The sequence below is a fragment of the Struthio camelus genome, chromosome 4 (genome assembly GCF_040807025.1).
Source record: "Struthio camelus isolate bStrCam1 chromosome 4, bStrCam1.hap1, whole genome shotgun sequence".
Lineage (NCBI taxonomy): Eukaryota > Metazoa > Chordata > Aves > Struthioniformes > Struthionidae > Struthio > Struthio camelus.
This window is the reverse complement of record NC_090945.1, coordinates 63,711,239-63,718,891: the sequence shown is the minus strand read 5'-3', so window position 1 is coordinate 63,718,891 and position 7,653 is coordinate 63,711,239.

Sequence of the window (7,653 nt, the reverse complement as noted above, 5' to 3'; positions counted from 1 at the left end):
AGTGTACAGAATGTGGAAAAGGGGACAGGCCACTTGGGAGGAATACAGGGACATTGTCAGAGTGTGCAGGGATGCGACAAGGAAGGCTAAGGCCCAGTTGGAACTCAATCTGGCAAGGGATGTCAAGGACAACAAGAAGGGCTTCTTCACATACATCAATAGCAAAAGGAAGACTAGGGAAAACATGGGCCCGCTGCTGAATGGGGCGGGTGCCCTGGTGACGAAGGATATAGAGAAGGCAGAGTTATTGAATGCTACCTTTGCTTCAGTCTTCACTGCTAAGGCCAGTCCTCAGGAATTCCAGACGCTGGGGACAAGAGAGGAAGCCTGGAGAAAAGACGACTCTCCTTTGGTCCACGAGGATTCAGTCAGGGATCCTGGGGTGCATGAGGCAGAGTGTTGCCAGCAGGTCGAGGGAGGTGATCCTGCCCCTCTACTCAGCCCTGGGGAGGCCTCACCTGGAGTACTGTGTCCAGTTCTGGGCTCCCCAGTACAAGAGAGACATGGTGGAGCTCCTGGAGAGAGTCCAGTGGAGGGCTATGAAGATGATGAGGTGACTGGAGCATGTCTCCTCTGAAGAAAGGCTGAGAGAGCTGGGCCTGTTGAGCCTGGAGAAGAGAAGACTGAGAGGCAATCTCATCAACGTGTACAGGTATCTGAAGGCGGGGTGTCAAGAGGATGGGGCCAGATTCTTCGCAGTGGTGCCCAGTGACAGGACAAGAGGCAACGGGTACAAACTGAAACACAGGCATTTCCATCTGAACATGAGGAAAAACTTCTTCACTGTGAGGGTGACAGAGCACTGGCACAGGCTGCCCAGAGAGGCTGTGGAGTCTCCCTCCCTGGAGATCTTCAAAACCCGTCTGGATGTGATCCTAGGCAATATGCTCTAGAGGCCCCTGCTTGAGCAGGGCGGTTGGACTAGGTGATCTCCAGAGGTCCCTTCCAACCTCATCCATTCTGTGATTCTGTAATTTATAGTAAGTGCTGTTTAGGTTGAATCACAAATAAAGCCTCTATTATTCTTCAGATGGTTTTGTTAAGAATGCAGTGTGTGACTTCCTTTTTTACCACTGATTTTCTCTTTTTTCTTTCTTTTTTCTTTTTTTCCTTTTTCCTCTTCTCTCCTTCTCTCTTTTCTTCTCTACTCCTCTTTCTCTTCCCCTCTGCCTTCTCCTCTCCTCTCCCTTCCCTTCCTTCCTCACCTCCTCCCCCTCACCTCACCCCCCTCACCTCTCCTCTCTCCTCCTCTTCTCTTCTCCTTCTTTTTTCTTTTCTTCTTTTTTCTGTTATGCAGAAGAAAGCAGGGGCAGAAGAAGCAGAAAAGGAAGCAGACTTATGTCTGCTTATACAAAATCATAAACGGCTTGGGCTAGAAAAATGTTTCTCTGTCATTTCTTCTCTTCCATCTATGATCATTTTAAATTGCTTTTGCTTCATAATAGTTTTGGCATTCTATTCACAGTGTAGCTATTGTTGAATATAAGATTATTTGGTTTTGCGTGCATGAATAGATGAAATTACTTTCTAATAAAAATACTACATCTAGAAGTGTGCTAAGGCAATTGCATTATGCTGACTATACTTTTACTGATACTTAAAAAGAATATGATTGCTTAGCACAAGGTTACATATAATGATCGCCCCCGTTCATCATTTTTGGTTGCTGTCAAACAGAACCATTAGTGACAAGATTTACTACACACCTGTAGAAATTTTTTTGATTTTGATCTTTTTCTTTTTAGTCTGTCTTCCTAGTCTCACTTTTTTAAATGGATAAGTATAATCTTTAGTTTTGTCAATGATACATGATCATGTGATTGTAATAGTAAAAGAATGATAGTAATCATTTAATAAAGGCATCTTTTGCATTTCTGAGAACGTACAATCATTCCTTAGCTAAGGATCCAGTCTTTTAGAAATAGAAGTAACATTATATATTTGCATACTTCCATTAGCAAGATTGTGCCAAAGTTTCAGATGTTATTGTCTGGGACCTCAATTAGATACAAAGGATACAGCTAATGACATTAAGGACAATAAAAAGGAGTAATATAAGAGGAATAGTAAGGAACAGCAGAGAGATTAATGTTCTGTGTCCTGAAAAAAAGCTAGGTGTTGCATTTATTTTAGACCTGGTGGAAAATAGGCTTTGTCTCCCATAAAAATATTTATTTTTTGAGAGAAAGCAGTAGCAAGAGGGAGAAATAACCTTTTTTCATGAATGGAGATGAAGGACAAAACATTCAGATAGTTTCACAGGGAGAAAAAGATTGCAAATAAAATACCTGAGGAAAGCTTTTCTATCTTACTTCATGAACTGGCCATTTCGCCAGGGAACTACACGCCTAGGAATCTCTTGGAGCTCAGCACGGTCAGCAAGGCATCGGGAGACTGAGGATCAACCAGCCTGATAGCTCTGGGAGTCCCAGATCAGCAGAAGCCCATCAGATATGTTAGACAGCTGAAAGAAAAAGCATGCACTGTAAACCTCATGTGAAGTAAGAGTTTCAAACCAAATGAAAATAAGTTAATTATAATTTAGGGAAAATAACTATTAACCCACTAAGAATTTACTTCTATGGAAGAAAGTAGTATCCAGTATTTTTCTTTAACTTCTTTCTAAATTCCCTACTATGAATGGTGTACTTGTTTTAAATTATCAGCTCATTTCTGCCAAGTTATCACTCTCAGCATGTCCAGTGCTGAGCCATGGGAGCTTACTGGCAGTAAGTTTAGCCCTGCGTTTATTTGGCTTGATTAGTAACTCAGGTATGGGAATGAGATTTTGCTGAAAGTGACATAGTGATGTTTATTTCATCAGCTTTAGCATTCTGGTTATCATTTGTTGATCCTTAATTGTTTTGATTATATACATTTTAAGATGAAAAAAAGGAGTAATTCTCCATTCAAGGAAGTCAGTAGTTCTATACAGTTACTTTCTCAGCAGAAATACACTGTGATAGTAGTAAATACAAAGTATATATGAAAATATGGGAAGAATGCATCTACACTGAAAGGGAACAATTTAAAGAAATCACACCAGAAAAAAAAGGAAAGGTTTCTAGGTGTAAATTCTCAGTTTTTCCCAGATATTTCTAACTGTTGAGTATGCAATAGGAAACAAATAAAGATTAAGAAATGTATTTTTTTTTGCAAAAAAGGGAACAAATAAAGAAATTAAAAACAAATACAAAGTAACAAATTTAAATGCCCTAAATTGCTAGTAGTTTTCCTAATGTACCTTTCAGCATATGCTAAAGGGCTACTTCACTTCATTACCTTCAAAAAGCAGCAATGATAAGTATTATTTTCAAAAAATAAGAATCTATTTGGAAAAGAATTCAATGATACTCTATCTAAAACACTTTTACACTCACATACACACACAGGAATTAAAGAAAAATGCTTTCAAAACCCTCCAAACCACTACTATAAATCAAATTCAGTGTTCACTCATGTAAGTACAATTCTCCTTAACTTCTCATTTCAAATATTTTCAAGTACTTCTTAACTTCTATAACACACCTTATGCTAGCTTATGTCACATGACCATTATGCAACATAAGGACAACAAAATTGTGTATAAATCCAGGAAATCAGTTCCTGTTGCCCTGAAGATGCCACGACCGAGACAGTTTTTCAACTAGTCATCATACTTGCTAGATTCCACATGTAACTTACATTTATTCACTAAACAGATTGCCAGGCAATATTCAACACCTATGCCTTCGGATACTACAAATATCCTCTATTTTAAGGGAAACCAATTACAATTAGCTTTTTAGTATCCATTGACCTTTTTTTTTGACCATTATTAAAGTATATGGTTTAATAAAGGCTATGAATCCCATATTTCTGTCCACATTTCCTTCTGTCAGATACCTAGCAATTCCAACATGCCCAGAATAAATCCACTTACTGCATAAAGGTGCTGTGCATGCAGAATAGGCTAACATCACAGATGCATTAAACCACATTATGCATATGTTGCAAAGTCTGGAAAAGCTGTTGTGAGCCTATAATTTCCCATGATTCACTGATAGTTTGGAGCAACCGATCCAGTAAGGCAGCTACACAATTGAAAACATGAGGAAAATCCTCAAACTTAAAGAATTTTCTGTCCAGACAAAAGTTCTACTGTGCTGCACAGCATTTTAGATACTTTAACCTTTGTAATACTGAGGGCTTTCCTTTTCCAGTTCTGTAGCCTGCTGTTCACTTGTAACCTTGCAACCTTTCATCTATACATCCTGAGGCTGCTGCAGCAGTGCCTTTACCAGGTATCCCAAGTGCTCCTATCCTCATGACCTTGCGCTGACAGACTCTGAATGATTGTTAGGTCTGTTGGATCAGGTTTCTTGCGGAAAGTGGTTGCCATGAATGTTTAAAATACCCTTTTCTTTCTCTGTCCCCTCACCCTTGCCTTGTAGCATTTAGTCAAAAAACATCGTACTAAAATCTCCTCACCCACCCTCCTCAGAGCTTTTAGTTCAGGGCTTAGCAGATAACATAGTAGATAATAGATATCTACACATCCAAAATATACACACACTGGAGAGAAAGGTTTTCCTTTTTCCCTCTCTCTCTCGTAACTTTGAAGTCAACGTATGCCATCAGCTATAGACCCTGTTAATAAAGATTTGCGCATGCAAGCCTGCCTCAACTTCCTTTGTGCAATGCCTGGAATAAGGGGGTAATTCTGCTTCCTTGTAATTCTGCTAACAGACCTGCTCTCATGTGTACAGTAGTGGATCAGACTCTGTTTTTAAAAATCCTTTTTCTCTTTCCATATCTTACTTTCACTGAACTCCCTAAGGAAGGGCTTAAACATAATTCCAGAGACTTGAAATGAGAAATATGTTAAAAAAAAAAAAAAAAAAAAGAAAAACCTAACTCTCTGTTTTAAGCCATTCATAAACATGAGAATCACTATTTCACTCTTAAATGTGAAGTTTTTTTCTTTTTTCTAATGATGATTTTTCTTCTTCTTGTTACCTTAATGTATTGTTTGAACATTGTGGTGAAAAGCAGATTTTCATTTTTTTTTTTTTTATCATTCTGAGAATATAAAGAAATTATCTTAAATTTCCAGAGTATATATAGCTAAAGAAATACTAAGCATGTATTTGTTACAACCATCCAGAGCTCTGAATTTGTTATACTTTATCAACACTACAACCTCCAATTATTAGGAAGCAATCAGCAGCTCTGAGTAAGTAGAGTTTTTTTGAGGAACTATTTCTAACACTAGTACTTGCACTGAGTAAACACTTATTCTGCAATTAATCCTTCTAGGAGTAAGGCTTTATTGATCCAAACAAAGATTACAGTCCAACGCTAAATAACTAGGAATCCTTTTCTTGCCCTTAAAAAGGCATGGTAAATGAAGTGTGATGTATCTCAGGAATAGGAGAAGCTGTACATTAGACATGACCTACTGCAGCACCTTCTTTTAGCTTCTTCCTTACTTTGGTTGTGATATAATCCTATTTTAATTGTTCTCTGATAATACTGCCTTGGCTGTTTGATGTATTTTTATCAGCATTAATTTCTATTATAGCTACGTACCAGATCTTATGGCAGTTCTCAGGACCCAGCTCTCAGTAAGATTTCTGTATCTTTTTCCAGCTTTACCTGCTCTTGTGTTTTTTTTTTTCCCCCTCTTTTTTGGCACCTGAAACATATGATTCTCACTTTTGTCACTACTAGGGAATGATGATGGAAAACTAATACCCAGTACTCCATTAAACAATTTACTTGCAATTTAGGTATGCTAAGTAATGACAAAAATCTGATTCTTCTTTTTTTTTTTTTTTTTTTTTTTTTCAGGTTGTGGAAATCTATTGCTTTATTTATTTTTTTTTTTTACATATAATAGGAACCAGTAATTTCACGTCTAAATGCCACTTCAGTGGAAGTTTTATTTATCCAGTAGAGAATAATCTACAGAAGGGTTATCTGTTGAGCCTTCTTTACTGATGCTTTTCCTGTTAGCAACATATCTTTATTTCTAGCAGTGTTTAGGTTTATGTAAAAATGTCTTGTTTTACAGTAGTGTATGTTCCATTACGTTTAGGTCTTCTGTAATGATTTGGATTATTCCACTGAAAAACTTATGAGTGTGGCTGACACTATTTATTAGCATTAGGTAATTTATTCCATTTCTGATATTTCTTCCTAAAATATGCAATTGTGAATGTTGGTCTTGCTTTTCTCTGGAACAGCACTATAAGATCTCTGATTAAGGACTTTCCCCCCCCTCTTTTAGGAAGCTATCTATGGTATCAAAGCACCATCTGTTTCATCTGCTTTTTTTTTTTTTACTTGATAAATTTGAAATATATTATCAAATATTAATGCTGTTTTTGAACTATTTTAGTACTCTATAACATGTGGCTGAGGTGTTTTTGCTTTTTTTGTTCTTTTCCATTAGGAAACAGTTTCTGCTCACTTACCTCCCACCTCTAAGTAATGAACAGCTGGTTTTTTTACACTTAAAAGAGGTTTTTAATGGATCTGCTATTTCACCTTATTTTATTTCTTTGTATGTTCAGGTCAAAATATCTATCTTATATGCAAAGCAAACGAGAAAGGTAATGTCTACTATTAAAATAACTGATACAATTGGGGAAAAAAAAGAGAAAGAAAAGCCTTCAGGCTCTCGTATGAGTTCTTCTTCCATAGAAGCAGCAATCTTCAAAATTCAATATAAACTGGGAATAATTTGTGTAAGTTTAGATAGCTTGTGTTAATCAGCTAGACCATCTGAAAGAGATGATATCTGGGTATAGGTAGAAAGGTATGATATCATCTATGCAAAAGAGAAAAAGCAGGTAATCGGTAATCCTGTTGAATAAACCAGGTGATGGTAGATCGTAGATGGTACATCAAATTTTCTCTTTTCTTGTATTAACTTAAAACTGTTAAACAATGTGTTAGAATCTGCTATTTCAGAAATAGTAGTATCACCTGATTACTTTTTTCTGACACTTGCAAATGGAGAGTGAAGTGCTATGAAATCTTTTATAGTTGCCTTTCACATTTTCAGAGAGTTCTACCTTTATTTTCCTTCCATTTCAACATTTACGTTATTTTCTTCAATTTTTCTACTGGTATTTTTGATATCATGAGATATTCTTGCTAGTGGTGATATTTTTCAGATGTAAAACAAAATCTCATTTAAAATACTAGGATACTTTTGTGAGAAATGGGCTATTAACTCCAACCTCCTGGCCAAATTCCTGTTAGGACAGTTACCTTTTGACCCCTTAAATCCCTCTTGCCATTTCAGTTGGAGATGGTATTTATCTTTATTTACTGGCCTAAGGCAGGACTGATGGGAATTGCTGAACAGTTGTTGCATTTCAGTAAAGGTAAACTGATTAGATTTCCTCAGAACCTTTCCAAATTCATTTTGAAATGTGTGTGAGAACAGCTAAGTTCAAAGAGTTTGCAATGAAGCAAATCTGGTTTTCACACAGTTGAATTTGCAGATAGGGAAGATTCCAGTTTGAAGGGCTCACATCCAGATTTATGGCTCATTGGTTTGACAAAACCAAAAGGGGAGCAAGGTCTCTTATTTGATTCAACATGTCCCCTAAATTCAGGGTACTGTTATTCTGGAGCTAAAGTATAAAATAAGACCTGATT